This window comes from Tenrec ecaudatus, chromosome 2 (genome assembly GCF_050624435.1).
Source record: "Tenrec ecaudatus isolate mTenEca1 chromosome 2, mTenEca1.hap1, whole genome shotgun sequence".
Taxonomy (NCBI): Eukaryota; Metazoa; Chordata; class Mammalia; order Afrosoricida; family Tenrecidae; genus Tenrec; species Tenrec ecaudatus.
The window spans coordinates 251,008,485-251,022,712 of record NC_134531.1 but is presented as its reverse complement, the minus strand read 5'-3'; positions in this window follow the sequence as shown (position 1 = coordinate 251,022,712).

Sequence of the window (14,228 nt, the reverse complement as noted above, 5' to 3'; positions counted from 1 at the left end):
ATTTACTTCATAAGACACAAATTCGCTTCTGAAATCTAACAAGACTCAAACATTTCCTGAAAAACACAAGTGGATTTGAGGGCTTTCTCTCAACTATTGCCACATAACAAACCCCCACAAATCCTCAGTGGTATGCTTAATTAAGTACTTATTTAACTCTAGCATTGCAGGTTGGTTAGAGGTTAGACTAATGTGGCTGGGCGGTTCTGTTCTGTGTCCTTTGACCTCCTCTTGAGACTAACAACTAGTTGAGTATATATTCTTTTTGTGTGTGTGTGTGTTCTAGGCACTTTTTAAAACATTTCATTAGGGGCTCATACAACTCTTATCACAATCCATACATATACATACATGAATTGTATAAAACACATCTGTACATTCTTTGCCCTAATCATTTTCTTTTTTTTCGCTTTTCTTTTTTTACATTTTATTAGGGGCTCATACAACTCTTATCACAATCCATACATATACATACATCAATTGTATAAAGCACATCGCACATTCCCTGCCCCAATCATTCTCAAAGCATTTGCTCTCCACTTAAGCCCTTTGCATCAGGTCCTCTTTTTTCCCCCTCCCTCCCCACTTCCCCCTCCCTCATGTGCCCTTGGTAATTTATACATTGTTATTTTGTCATATCTTGCCCTATCCGGAGCCTTCCTTCCCCCGCATCTCTGCCGTCCATCTCCCAGGGAGGAGGTCACATGTGGATCCTTGTAATCTGTTCCCCCTTTCCAATCCACTCACCCTCCACTCTCCCAGCATTGCCCCTCACACACATGGTCCTAAAGGTATTGTCCACTCTGGGTTCCCTGTGCCTCCAGCCCCCATATGCACCAGTGTACAACCTCTGCCCTATCCAGCCCTGCAAGGTAGAATTCGGATCATGGTAGTTGGGGGGAGGAAGCATCCAGGATCTGGGGGAAAACTGTGTTCTTCATAGGTACTACCTCGCACCCTGACTGACCCATCTCCTCTCCTAAAACTCCTTGATCTATTGACCAGACTGAACCAATTGGTTGTATTCTTCAATTTCTGGCTTCATCATTGGTTTTAGTGGTTGGTTCATAAATTTTAAGTACTAGCTGTACTAATTGGTCTTCTGGATATCATCCTATCACAGACACCATTGTACTACAAGATAGAGCTTTTAATGTTCTTTTTGTTAATGAATGAAGTGGAACACCTAACCCCCTTTTTCCTAGTGTCTTAATCCAGAAGTCTCACTGCAACCTGCCTTACCATGCATATTTGAAATATTGTGGCAAAGCATCCAGCATCATGACAACAAACACATCACCAGAATAAGACAAACTGACAGGCAAGTGGTGGATAACATTAATAGTTGTTACTAAGTAAAATAGTCAAAGCATCTTGTAATTCCATTATTATTTGAGCACATAGAGGTGCTCCTTAGGGATTGTACAACAATTATCTGGAAAATGAATAAACAACGTCTCTTAATTTTAACAATCTAACCATCTGGGTTTGGAGAGCATGATTTTAATGTTTCTTTTCAGTGACTTTGAAATCCACTAAATTCTCAGTCAGTTTGGCAGTAATTGTAGAAATAATTGTGTTATGACTACCAAGTGAAAAAGCTAGGAAGATCAGTTGGCCTCCTAGAAATACTATAAAATTAAAAGGAACTAAATGAATTCTTGGCAACATAACTGTTCTTGCATTTTCAACACTGTCTAAGTGTCTTCAAATTACTCCTTTTTAGTAATGGCGAAAATATTTTATAACATCATAGAGGAATGAAAGCAGCACTTGCTATTTCTTGGATTTTTGGATCACACCTTCAAGGTTGTCGCAAGTCTTCACAAGCTTTCCTAGTTGTTTTCTCTTTTATGTTTATTTCCAGAGTATTTTATCTTGGAATATTTAAGCAAGTGCAACTCACAGCTGTCCACAGTTAGTATCTTCAGGTTAAATCAGCACACACCCTGCAACCAAAAACTTTGTTTGATTGTTATGTTTTTAAAGTTTTCTAATGCATGTGCAGCAATAAGATTTATGTTCTGGCCCCAGCAGTGTCCAAATCAAAGTTTCAAGATCAAAGAAGGCATTGCATGTGGAAATGCAAGCATGTTTTCTCAAAGAGAAAAACACCATGAATGAAAATAAAGTGTATATTATCTTCCTTGCCTGGATTATCAATGCAAATGTTGGAAAGAATGAGGCAGGAACACTAATTTGATAATATGGCCCTAATGATATAAAAGAAGCTGGGGACTGCATGGTACAATTTTGCAAGACCAGCATTTTTTTCATTGCAAATACTTTTTTCACCAATATAAAAAGTGACTGTACAAATGGACCACACTAGAAAGAACACACAGAAATCAAATCGACTACATCTGTAGGAATTGATGATGGAGAAGCTCAAGATCAGCAGCCAAAACAAGTCCAGGGTTCAACTGTGGAGCAGACCATCCATGAAATTGCTCTTATGAAAGTTCAGGTTGAGCCAATCAGGACGCTGTATAGCAACGATGAAACATACAACTTTTCTCTAGTTCTTTAATGCGTCCTCCCCCCACCCACTAGCATGATCCCAATTCTATCTTACAAGTCTAGCTAGACCAGAGGATGTGCACTGGTACAGATAAGAGCTGGAAACACAGGAAATCCAGGACAGATAAATCCCTCAAGACCAATAATGAGAGTAGTGATATCAGGAGGGTGGAGGGAAGATGGGGTAGAAAGGATCACAAGGATCTATATATAAGCCCCTCCCTGGGGGATGGACAACAGAAAAGTGGGTGAAGGGTGAAGGGAGATATTGGACAGTTTAAGACATTGCAAAGTAATAATAATTTATAGATGATAAAGGGTTCATGGGGGACAGAAAGGGAAGGGAGGGGGGAAATGAGGAGCTGATACCAAGGACTCAAGTAGAAAGCAAATGTTTTGAGAATGATGGCAACAAATGTACCAATGTGCTTGAACAATGGATTGTATGTATTGTAATAAGAGATGTACAGCCCCCAATAAAATGATTTTTAAAAGAAATTAAACATAGAAAAAAAAGAAATTTAAGGTTGAAGTTGAAGAAAATTAAAACAAGTCTATGGTAGACAAAATGTGACCTTGAATATATCCCCATGAATTTCAAGATCATCACAAGAACACACTTGACACATGGAACACTAATGAAAAGAGCCCCGATGAGCAATGGGATGACATCCAGAACATTATTCATGAAGAAAGAAAAGGTCATTAAATAGCTAGGAAAGAAAACATCAAAATGGATGTCAAAAGGGACTCTGACATTTGATCTTGCATATAGAGTAGCTAAAACAAATTGGAAATATGATGAAGAAAATCCTAAAAAACAGTGGAGAAGATAAGAGTACTATAATAACATGTACAAAGATCTGGAATTAGGAAAACAAAAGAGATGAACACATACAACATATTTCAAGCTGAAAGAACTAAAAAATTCAAAGCTTGACTTTCAATATTGAAGGATTATACAGTGAAATACTGAATGATGCAGGTAGCATCAAAAGAAGATAAAAAGGAACAAACAGTTACTCTACCAAAAAGAATTGGTTGATATTCAGCCATTGCAAGAGAGGGCATATTAAAATGAGCCAATGGTGCTGAAGAAAAGATGCTCAAATTGAATTGAAGGCATTAGCAAAGTCCAGGCCTCCAGGAATTGATGGAATACCATTGCAATTTTTGAATATGATGATGAAGAACCAAAAGCACTCATTCATCTATGTTAAGAAATTTGAAGGCAAGCTGGCCAACTACTTAAGAAAGCTCACATTCCAAAGAAAGATGACTCAGCAGAATGCTATGATTATAGGAAAATATAATTGATATCATATGCAAATAAAATTTTGTTGAAGATATTTTAGCAATTATTTCAGCAATGCATCCATCAACAAGAGCTGCTAGAAATTCAAGCCAGATTCTGAAGAGGATGTGGTATGAGAGATATAAATGGTGAAGGCTTTGGGTTGAAAGTAGAGAATATCAGAGATGTTTATTTGTGTTTTCTTGACTATTCAGCTGCATTCAACTGTGTGGATAATTTAAAAAAATGGATGACATTGAGAGTAGTAGGGATTCTAGGACACTTCATTGGGCTCAAATGGGACCTTGACATGGAACAAGAGGCAGTCATACAAATAGAATAAGGGACTAGTACATGGTTTAAAATCAAGAAAGGTTTCTGGTCAGATTGTAACCTTTCACTGTCCATATTCAATCTGTGTGCTGAAAAAGTAATCTGAGAAAATGGAGTATATGAAGAAGAACACTAATGGTACATTGAACACTAATGACATTAGGATCAGAGAGAGGCTTATTAACAACTTCTGATATGCAGATAGCATAGCCTTGCTTACTGTAAGTGAGCAGGACTTAAAGCATTTCTGATGAAGATTTAAGATTAGTCATTTTGCTATGAAGAAGTAACTGGCCTTTCAAAATTCTACCATGTGATCTCCAGCTTCATTTCTGTCACGGAGGCCATGTCTTCTCACTACTGATCCTTCTTTTTGGTTTTCAACTTTACATGCCAATTGCACATAGTGTTCAATGTGTTTGGATTTATGCTTGATCAATTTCAGACTGAAGACTTGGTATAATTCTTCAATTTCTTCATCACTAGCTTTAGTGATTGGTGTATAAATGCATAATACACTCAAGCTTCTCAGGTTGTTTGCTCAGATTGTTTAGCTGGACTTCCTGTTAGGTGTATAGATGTTATCCTACCACAGATACCATTATATTTCCAGAAAAATCTGGAAATGTTCTCTGTGATGATGAGTGTGACGCCCTTCCTCTTGAATTTGTTGTTCCTGGAACAGCATTCCATAGGATTGGCTAATTTAAAATGACCACGACCAATTCATTTCAGTTCACGAAAGCCTAGGATTAGTGAACTATGACCAAACTGCTCCTTGGAGGCAACTATGGTGGGACTTTGTCTTACATATTTTCGACAGGTTGCCAGAAGAGACCAGTCCATGAAGAAGGACATCACATCTGGTAAAGTGGAAGGAAGGCCTCAAACAAGATGGGTTGGCAATGTCTAGCATATTAATGTTTTTGAGGTCCATTGTATTTTAGACGACTTTCAATTTTTCTAGATTTATAATTCACACACTGCATGCTCTGATTTTTAATGGATGATTGCAATTGTTTCCTCTCATTTTGAGCCCAATCTTATCGACAAATAAAAGTCTAGAAAGCTTTATTCCTTCCACATCATTATGGTCAACTCTTCTTTGAAAGGCATATCCTCCCCAGTAGCATTTTGAGCACCTTTCAACCTAAAGAGTTATGGCACTATATCTAACAATGTTCCACAGCTATGCGCCGTGATTTCAATAGCTAATCCCTCAGAGGTGGACAGTCTATTTCTTCTGTGCAGTCTCTTAATCTAGAAGATCCTCTGAAACATGTTCACCTTGGGTGATCCTGCTGCTAGAGGGACCAGACTTCAACCTGGTGCTCCAAGATGTGAATGCAGCATGTCAGCATGGATTAGGGAACCAATGGAGAGGTCTGAGGGGCCAGCCCCAATCCCAACTACCTGGACAGCTGCCCCTCCCCACAGAAGAATTTACTTTAGAGGACAGCACTGAAGCTGCAGCTCAGGGGGAGGGACATGGCTGATCAGAGCACAAGGAAGAAAATGAAGGGGGAGGAAGAGAGAGTGGAGCACATCCTGACTCACCAAGCCTTGATGATGTTATTCCCACTCAGAGCAACCAATCCACAGAGAAGGCCATATGGCCGGCCCGACGATGAGACACACTATCCCTCACAGACCCATAGCCCTATGGGGGACAACACTGGAAACTCAGTGTGGGAATTGCCCTCGATCTGATCCCAACACACTGAGGTGAAACACTACGGCTGTACAGCAGAACAGCAAGGGGAACAGAGTAAAAATGTCCCCAAGGAATACCAAAAATAGACTTCATGGCCAGGGCTTGGCACTCCATCAGACTCAACCGGAAAACACTCCTTCAACTAACTACAAGCTTTTCTTTTTTTGTTATTGTTGTATTGTGTTTTTTTGTTTAGTTTTTTGTCATTGTTTGTTGTCTTTTGTTGCTTGGTTTTTCTCTTCTTCTTTGTGTGTAAGTTGTTATCTCCACAGGTCTGTCTAAATAAGATAGGCTGGATGAACAATCTTTAGGAGAAAACAATGGGACCAAAAGTTCTGGGGGGGACATAAAAGAGGGGGAGGTATGGAGAAAGGACGTGGTGTTCACAAACCCAGGGACAAGGGAACAACAAGTGATCCAAATCAGTGGTGAGGAGGGTATAGGAGGCCTGGTAGGATGTGATCAAGGGTAATGAACCGAGAGGAATTTCTGTAACCCAAATGAAGGCTGAGCATGATAGTGGAACAAGAGGAAGGTCAAAGGAAATAAAGGAAAGAACTAGAAGCAAAGGGTATTTATAGATGCCTAAATAAAGGCATGTACATATGTAAATATATTTATATGTGAGGATGGGGAAATAGATTTATGTGCATATATTTATAGGTTTAGTATTAAGGTAGCAGATGGACATTGGGCCTCCACTCATGTACTCCCTCAGTGCAAGAATACTGTGTTCTATTAAACTGGCATTCCATGATGCTCACCTTCCTGACACAATCACCGAAGGCAAAGTGGGTGCATAAGCAAATGTGGTGAAGAAAGCTGCTGGAGCCTTGGTATCAAAAGATATAACATCTGGGGTCTTAAAGGCTTCCAGGTAAACAAGTGGCCATCTAGCTCAGAAGCAACAAAACCCACATGGAAGAAGTACACCAGCTTGTGTGATTATGAGGTGCCGAAGGGATCAGTTATCAGGCATCAAAGAACAAAAAATCATATCATTGTGAATGAGGGGGAGTGTGAAGTGGGGACCGAAAGTCCATCTGTAGGCAACTGAACATCTCCTTACAGACTAGTCACAGGGAGGAGATGAGCCAGTCAGGGTGCAGTATAGCAACAATGAAACATACAACTTTCTTCTAGTTCCTAAATGCTTCCTACCCACCCACTGTCAGGATCCCAATTCTACCTTACAAATCTAGCTAGACCAGAGGATGTACACTGGTACAGATAGGAAATGGGAACACAGGGAATCCAAGGTGGATGATCCCTTCAGGACCAGTGGTGTGAGTGGTGATACTGGAAGGGTGGAGGGAGGGTGGGTTGGAAAGAGGGAACCGATTATAAGGATCTACATATATCCTCCTCCCTGCGGGACGGACAACAAAAAAGTGGGTGAAGGGAGACATCAGACACCGAAAGATATGACAAAATAATAATTTAAAAATTATCAGGGGTTGATGAGGAAGTGGGGAGTGTGGAGGCAGTGAGGGAAATGAGGAGCTGATGCCAGGGGCTTAAGTGGAGAGCAAATGTTTTGAGAATGATGAGGGTAATGAATGTACACATGTGCTTTATACAACTGATGTATGTATGTATGAATTGTGGTAAGAGTTCTGTGAGCCCCAATAAAATGATTTTTAAATAATAAAATAAAATAAATAGCTGTGACGTAGCTTTCATGAAACATGCAAGATACCTCAGTACAATAAGCTAACAGACACGTAGTGGGGAAAGGAACATAGAAACACCACTTTCAGAAGTGGATGGACCTGCCATTGGGTTGTTCCTGACCCATAGTGACCCTATGCCCAACAGAAGGAAAGAATGCTCAGCCCTGTGCCATACTCACCAATGTTCCTATGCCTGAGCCTACATATTGTTGCAATCCATCTCGAAAAGAGCCTTCCTCTTTTCATTGCCCCTCCACTTTACCAAACATGATGTCCTTCACCAGGGATTGGTCTCTCCTGACAACATGTCCAAAGTGTATAAGAGGAAGCTTTGCCATCCATGCTTCTAAGGAACAATCTGGCTATATTTCGTCCAAGACAGATTTGTCTGATCAAATCTGTTCAGTCTGGATGACCCTGCTGGCCTTTGAAATATTGATGGCAGAGCTTTCAGCGTCACAGCAACATATAAACCACCACGGTATGACAAACTGACAGAAAAGTGGTGGCCTGTGGCACCAAATTTATAACACAGTTGAAGAAGGGAGGCTATAGAAATATAGGTCAGTTTCAGACTGCAATGCATGAAATGTTGACTTACACACATTAAATTTTTAAATGACAGGACCGTTACACAAATAGGGTTGGTGAGATGGTAAAACAATTTAATAACAATAACAAAGGCAGAACCTTGCCTGCCAGACTAATATATGTTATTAAAGGAGAGCATCAAATCGTTCTTATAGGGAAGTCCCAGACCACCCTTCATTGGACATCCTTGAAGCAAGACTTCCCATCCAAAGTCTATAACTACCACTTCCATAACCTTAGGATAACCATCATATCCTTCTCACATTAGGACAGTTCAGCCTCAAATCCATGGGAGTATGCTGTTTTCTTAAGTCTGCTCTAGGTGAGTTTGAGATAAACTGAGTTAAACTAGTGGGGTTTCTACATTAAATCCTTTCTTTGTGCACTCTGAAGGACGCTGTGTGCCTCAAAAGTTCCAGTAGACTAGAACACACATTTCTTGCTTCTTACTGCTGTGAACTGTACTACAATAAACATGGGAAAGAATACATTGATTTGTGTTCCGTCTCGTATTTCTTTGGGATATGTGCCCAGTAAAAGTATCAGTCAGTCATGTGGTAATTTGTTTTCTCAATTGTTTTGGTAACATCACATCACTTTTCCAATCAATATATTTAAATCACATGCACAATGTACAAGAGTTCAGGTGTCTCCTCATCCTCCAGTGTTTATTGTTCTGATTTTTTTAATTGAACTATCACTGTGGGTAGATCACAGATGGCTAGTGATCCTCGTGTGTTTGTTAGCCATTTGAGTGTCATCTCTTGTCAATTGTCTATTTGTGTTCATTGCCCACCTTTTAATTGGATTATTTGTTTGTTTTTTTCTAATTGAGGTGCTGCATAATTCTACAGATTTTAATAATTAATCCTCTGTCCTTTATGTGATTGCTAAAGACCTTTCTCTCAATCCATGAGCACTTGTTTATTTTTTATAAAGTCTTTTGATGTACATGAATACTTTATATTTAGTGAGTCTGTCATCTATTTTCACTTCCACTGTGTGTGCTGCCTTTATTAGATTTGGTATTCTGTGAATACCTGGCAATAGAACCTTTAAGTGTGTCCCAATGCTCATCAATGATCCTTATAGCTCTGGAGTTTACATGTAGGTTTCTAACTCATCTTGAGTTTGTTTGTGTACCCCAGCTGAGGTGTGGGTCCATTTCTTTCTTTTTTTAAAAAAATTAACTACTTTTATTGGTGGCTCTTCCGTCTCTTATCACAATCCATACATGCATCCATTGTGCTAAGCACATTGATACATATGCTGACATCATCATCTTCAAAGCATTTTCTTTCTGCTTGAGCCCTTGATATCAGCTCCTCATTTTCCCCCTCCTCCCCCCGCCTGCCCACCTCATGAACCCATGATAAATTACAGATTATTATTTTCATATCTTACATCATCCTCCATTGCTCCTCACCCACTTTTCTGTTGTTCATCCCCCTAGGAGGGGGTTATACATTGATCCTTGAGATCAATTCCCCCTTTCCACCCACCTTCCCCTATCCTCCTGATATCTCTATTTTCATTGTTGACCCTGAGGGGTTTATATATCCTGGATTCCCTGTGTTGCAGACTCTTATCTGTAGCAGTGTGCATGTTCTGGTTTAATCCAATTTGGAAGGTAGAATTGAGGTCATGATAGTAGGGGGAAAGAAGCATTAAAGAACTAGAGGAAAGTTGTGTGTTTAATCAGTGCTGTACAGCACCCTGACTAGCTCATCTCTTCCTTCTGACCCTCCTGTGAGGAGATGTCCAATTTTCTACAGATGGGGTTTGGGTCTCCACTCCACCCTCCCCCTCAGTCACATAGATTTTTGTTGTTGTTGTTCTGAGTCTTAGATGCCTGATACCTGATCCCATTGACACCTCATGATCACACAGGCTGGTGTGCTTCTTCCACGTGGGCTTTGTTGCTTCTCACTAGATGGCCACTTGTTTAGCTTCAAGCCTTTAAGATTCCAGATGCTATATCTTTGATAGCCAGACACCATGAGCTTTCTTTGCCATATTTGCTTATGCACCCATTTTGTCTTCAGCAGTCATATCAAGAAGGTGAGCATCACAGAATGCCAGATTATTAGAACAAAGTATTCTTGAATTGAGGAAGTACTTGAGTGGAGGCCCAATGTTCATCTGCAACCTTAATTCTTAACAGATAGATATAAGTACATAGATCTATTCCCCTCTCATTATATACAAACATATGCACATGCCTGTATTTAGGCCTCTATAAATATCCTTTGCCTCCCATTTCATTCTTATTCAGGTGAAGATCCAGTTTTTCAAGTATCATTTGTTTGAAGGTTTTCCTTTCCCACTGAATGCTTTTTTGTTGTTTGCTTGGTTGGTTTGGTTTTTTGACTCATTATAGATGGATACTTTTATTTCTGAGTTGTTTTTTTAATTATTCTGTTCCGTTGGTCTATATATCTATCATTATCAGTACCAGTCTGTTTTGACTGCTTTGGTTATGCATTAGGTTTTGAGGTTGGTAATGAAAGACCTCCTACTTTGTTCTTTTTGATAAGTTCTTTACTTGTCCTAGGTTCCTTCTGTCCCTCTATGAAGTTGGTAATTAGTTTTTCTACTTTAAAGAATAAAGTTGTGATTTGAATTGAAATTGCATTGTAATTATACATTGTTTAGATAGCATTGACATTTTACAAGATTGTCCTCCTTTATTCTATTTGTTTAGCTCTCTCGGTTTCTTGTAATAATGTGCTGTAGTTTTCTTTGCGCAAGTATTTAGTTTCTTTGGTTAATTTATTCCCAGCTACTTCATGTTTTGTGTGGCTACTATAAATGGTATTGTATCTTTGATATCTTTTTGGAGCTCTCTTGGCTGGTATATATCAATATTATTGATTTCTACTTGTTATTCTTGTATCCTGCTACTTTACCAAATCCTTCAATTGATTCCAACAGTATTTTGGGATCTCCTTGGGGTTTTCAATATATAAAATAAAATCATGTGCAAATAGAACTTCATTTCTTCTTTACCCAATTCATTCCTTTGACTTTTGTTGTTGTCTAATGATTCTGGCTAAGAATTCCAGCATTATGAAGCATAAGCATGGTGATAAGGGACATGCTTGTCTTATTTCCACTTTCAGTAGAAATGCTTTCGGTTTTTCCTCACTGAGCATGATATTTCCCATTGGATTTTCATATATGGCCTTTACTATGTTGTTGAATTTCCCTACTATTCCTACTTTATCAAGGGTTTTTATTAGAATTTTGTGTTAGATACTGTCAAATACTTGCATCATCTTTTTCTTTGTTAAGTTTGCGAGTGGCCTGATAATTTTGTTAGTCCTTTCAAAAATCTAATTTCTTATCTTATTGATATTCCATTGTTTTTCTGTTTTCTAGTTCCTTTATTTGCCCTCTAATGTTCATCATGTAATTTCTTCCAGGGGAGGGTTTATATTGTTGCCCTTGTTGCAGATATTGTGTTCAGGTGTTGACTGTGGATTTTCCCTCTTTTTTACATGTTTGAGTTGACTGTTCTAAATTGCCCTCTGACAACTGCTTTCGCCAGGTCCCCAAGGTTTGGGTATGATGTGTTATCATTATCATTTAGTTCAAAGAACCTAATTTCACCCTCTATCTGAGACATTACCCAGACATTTTTAAGTAGTCTGAGGTTTAGTTTTTATCTATTTGGCTGTATGTTCCTGTTCTTTCTACTGTTGATTTCCAATTTTAAGCATTGTGATCTGAAAAAATAGATTTTAGAATCTCGTTTATAATTTGTTGGGACTTGATTTGTGGCCTAAAGTGATCTATTCTAAAGGATGCAACAATATGTGGGAGAAGAATGTGTACTGTGAGGTTGTCGGGTAGAGTGCTCTGTATGTGTTAGGAGTTTGAGCTGCTTGGTTGTGTTGTTTCTCTCTCCTGTTTCTTTATTGGTTTCTTTCTTTGAGAGTGATATGTTGAGCTCTCATACTATTAAGGCCCTGCTGTTTCTTTCTGGTTGATGTACTTTACGGGTCTTTCATTAGGTGTGTGCGTGTTTATTAAGATTATGTGTTTCTGGTGTATTGTTTCTTTAATCACATGTAATGTCCATTCTTGAGTCTCATTGTGTTGTATGACTTGAATTCTATTTTATCACAGATTAATATTGCCACGCTTGCCTTTTTAGGGCTTGGTCGTGTTTCCACTATCCTTAGATTTTTAGTCCGTGTTTGTCTTTGAGTTTACAGTGTGTCTCTTATAGGCAGCATATAGATGGATCTTGTTTTCTAGTCCAGTCTGCTGCTCTTTGTTTTGGGACCGGTGCATTTAAGCTATTGACATTCTGTGCCATTATTAATATATACAGACTTGTGGCTCTCACTTTGCTGTGTCTTCTTTTTCCTTTTATTTTAATTTTGATTATTTTATTGGTGTCTTTGTTCCTCTTCTTTTTCTCGGTTGTTTTGAGTGCTGCATTACTTGTATTGATTTCAGGGTCTTTTACTATGTGGTGCTCGGTTTGTCTGATGTTGTTATTGAAAATCTGTCCATAGTGATTCCATTAATATTTTTTTCAGTGCTAGTCTTATTTTTACAAATTCCTTAACTATTCCTTGTCTGAAAAATAACTTAATTTCTTCTTTGTATTTGAAACATAATTTTACCAGATATAAAATTCTTAGTTGGTTTCTTTACATGATTTTATATCTGTCACTCCATTTTGTTCTTGCCTACACAGATTCTACTGAGAAGTCTAAGTGTATCCTTATCTGTTTTCCTATGTAGATGAGTGGTTTGGTTTTTGTTTTTCTGGTTTCCCTTAGGATTTTCTCCTTCTCCTTGAAATTTGGGGTCATGATGTTCTTTGGGGGTCTATGCTGTTTCGGGTTCTCTGTTTCATCAATACTTATTTTCTCCTCCTTTGTGTTGTTGGGGAAATTTTCTTCCATAATTTCTCATACTGTTTTCTCTGTAACTTTTTTCATTCCTTCTTGTTTTGATCCTGGTGAGACGCAGGCTATTTCTCTTCATCGTGTCCCACATTATTCTCAGGCTTTCTCCTGATTCCTTCACACTTTTTATTGATTGTTTCTCTCATCAATTGTAGCAAGAGTGATTTTTCTTTGATCTCACTAATTTTTGTGTGTGTTTATCCATTTTCCTCTTTATTTTATTTTTTAATCATTTTCTTGGGGCTCATACAACTCTTATCACAATCCATACATACATCAATTGAGTAAAGCACCCTTATATATTCATTGCCCTCATCATTCTCAAAGCTCGCCTTCCACTTGTGTTCCTGGAATCAGCTCATTTTCCTTTTTTCTCTCCCCCTCCCTCCCCTTTCCCCCCTCCCTCGTGAACCCTTAATAATTTATAATGTATTATTTTTTCTTATCTTACACTGCCCGGCATCTCCCTTTACCCACTTTCCTGTTGCCCATCCCCCAGAGAGGAGGTTATATGTAGATCCCCGAGATCTGTTCCCCCTTTCTACCCACCCTTCTCTCATGATATCGCCACTCTCACTATTGGTTCTGAGGGGTTAATCTGTCCTAAAGTTCCTGTGTTTCCAGATCCCAACTATACCACTGTGCATCCTCTGGTCTAACCAGGTTTGCAAGGTAGAATTTGGATCATGATAGTTGGGGGGGAGGAAACATTTAAGAACTAGAGGAAGGTTGTGAGTTTCATTATTGCTACACTGAACCCTGAGTGACTCATCTCCTCCCCATTACCTCTCTGTAAGGGATGTCCAGATGTCTCTATAGATTGACATTGGGTTCCCATCATGCACTCCCCTCATTCATGATCATATGATTTCCCCCCCCGCCTTTGTTGCTTGAAACCTGGTCCCCTCAGCCCTTCATGATCACACATGTTGGTGTGCTGCTTCCATGTGGGCTTTGTTGCTTCTGGGCTAGATGGCCGCTTGTTTATTTTCAAGCCTTTAAGTCCCCAGATGCTATATCTCTCCATAGCCGGGAACCATCAGCCTTCTTCACTGACTTATGCACACGTCTGTCTTCATCGTTTATGTGGGGAAGGTGAGTATCATGAAATGAGCGTTTTGCTGAGCAAGGTGCTATTGTATTGAAGGAGTGCGCATGAGGAGACCCAATGTCCACCT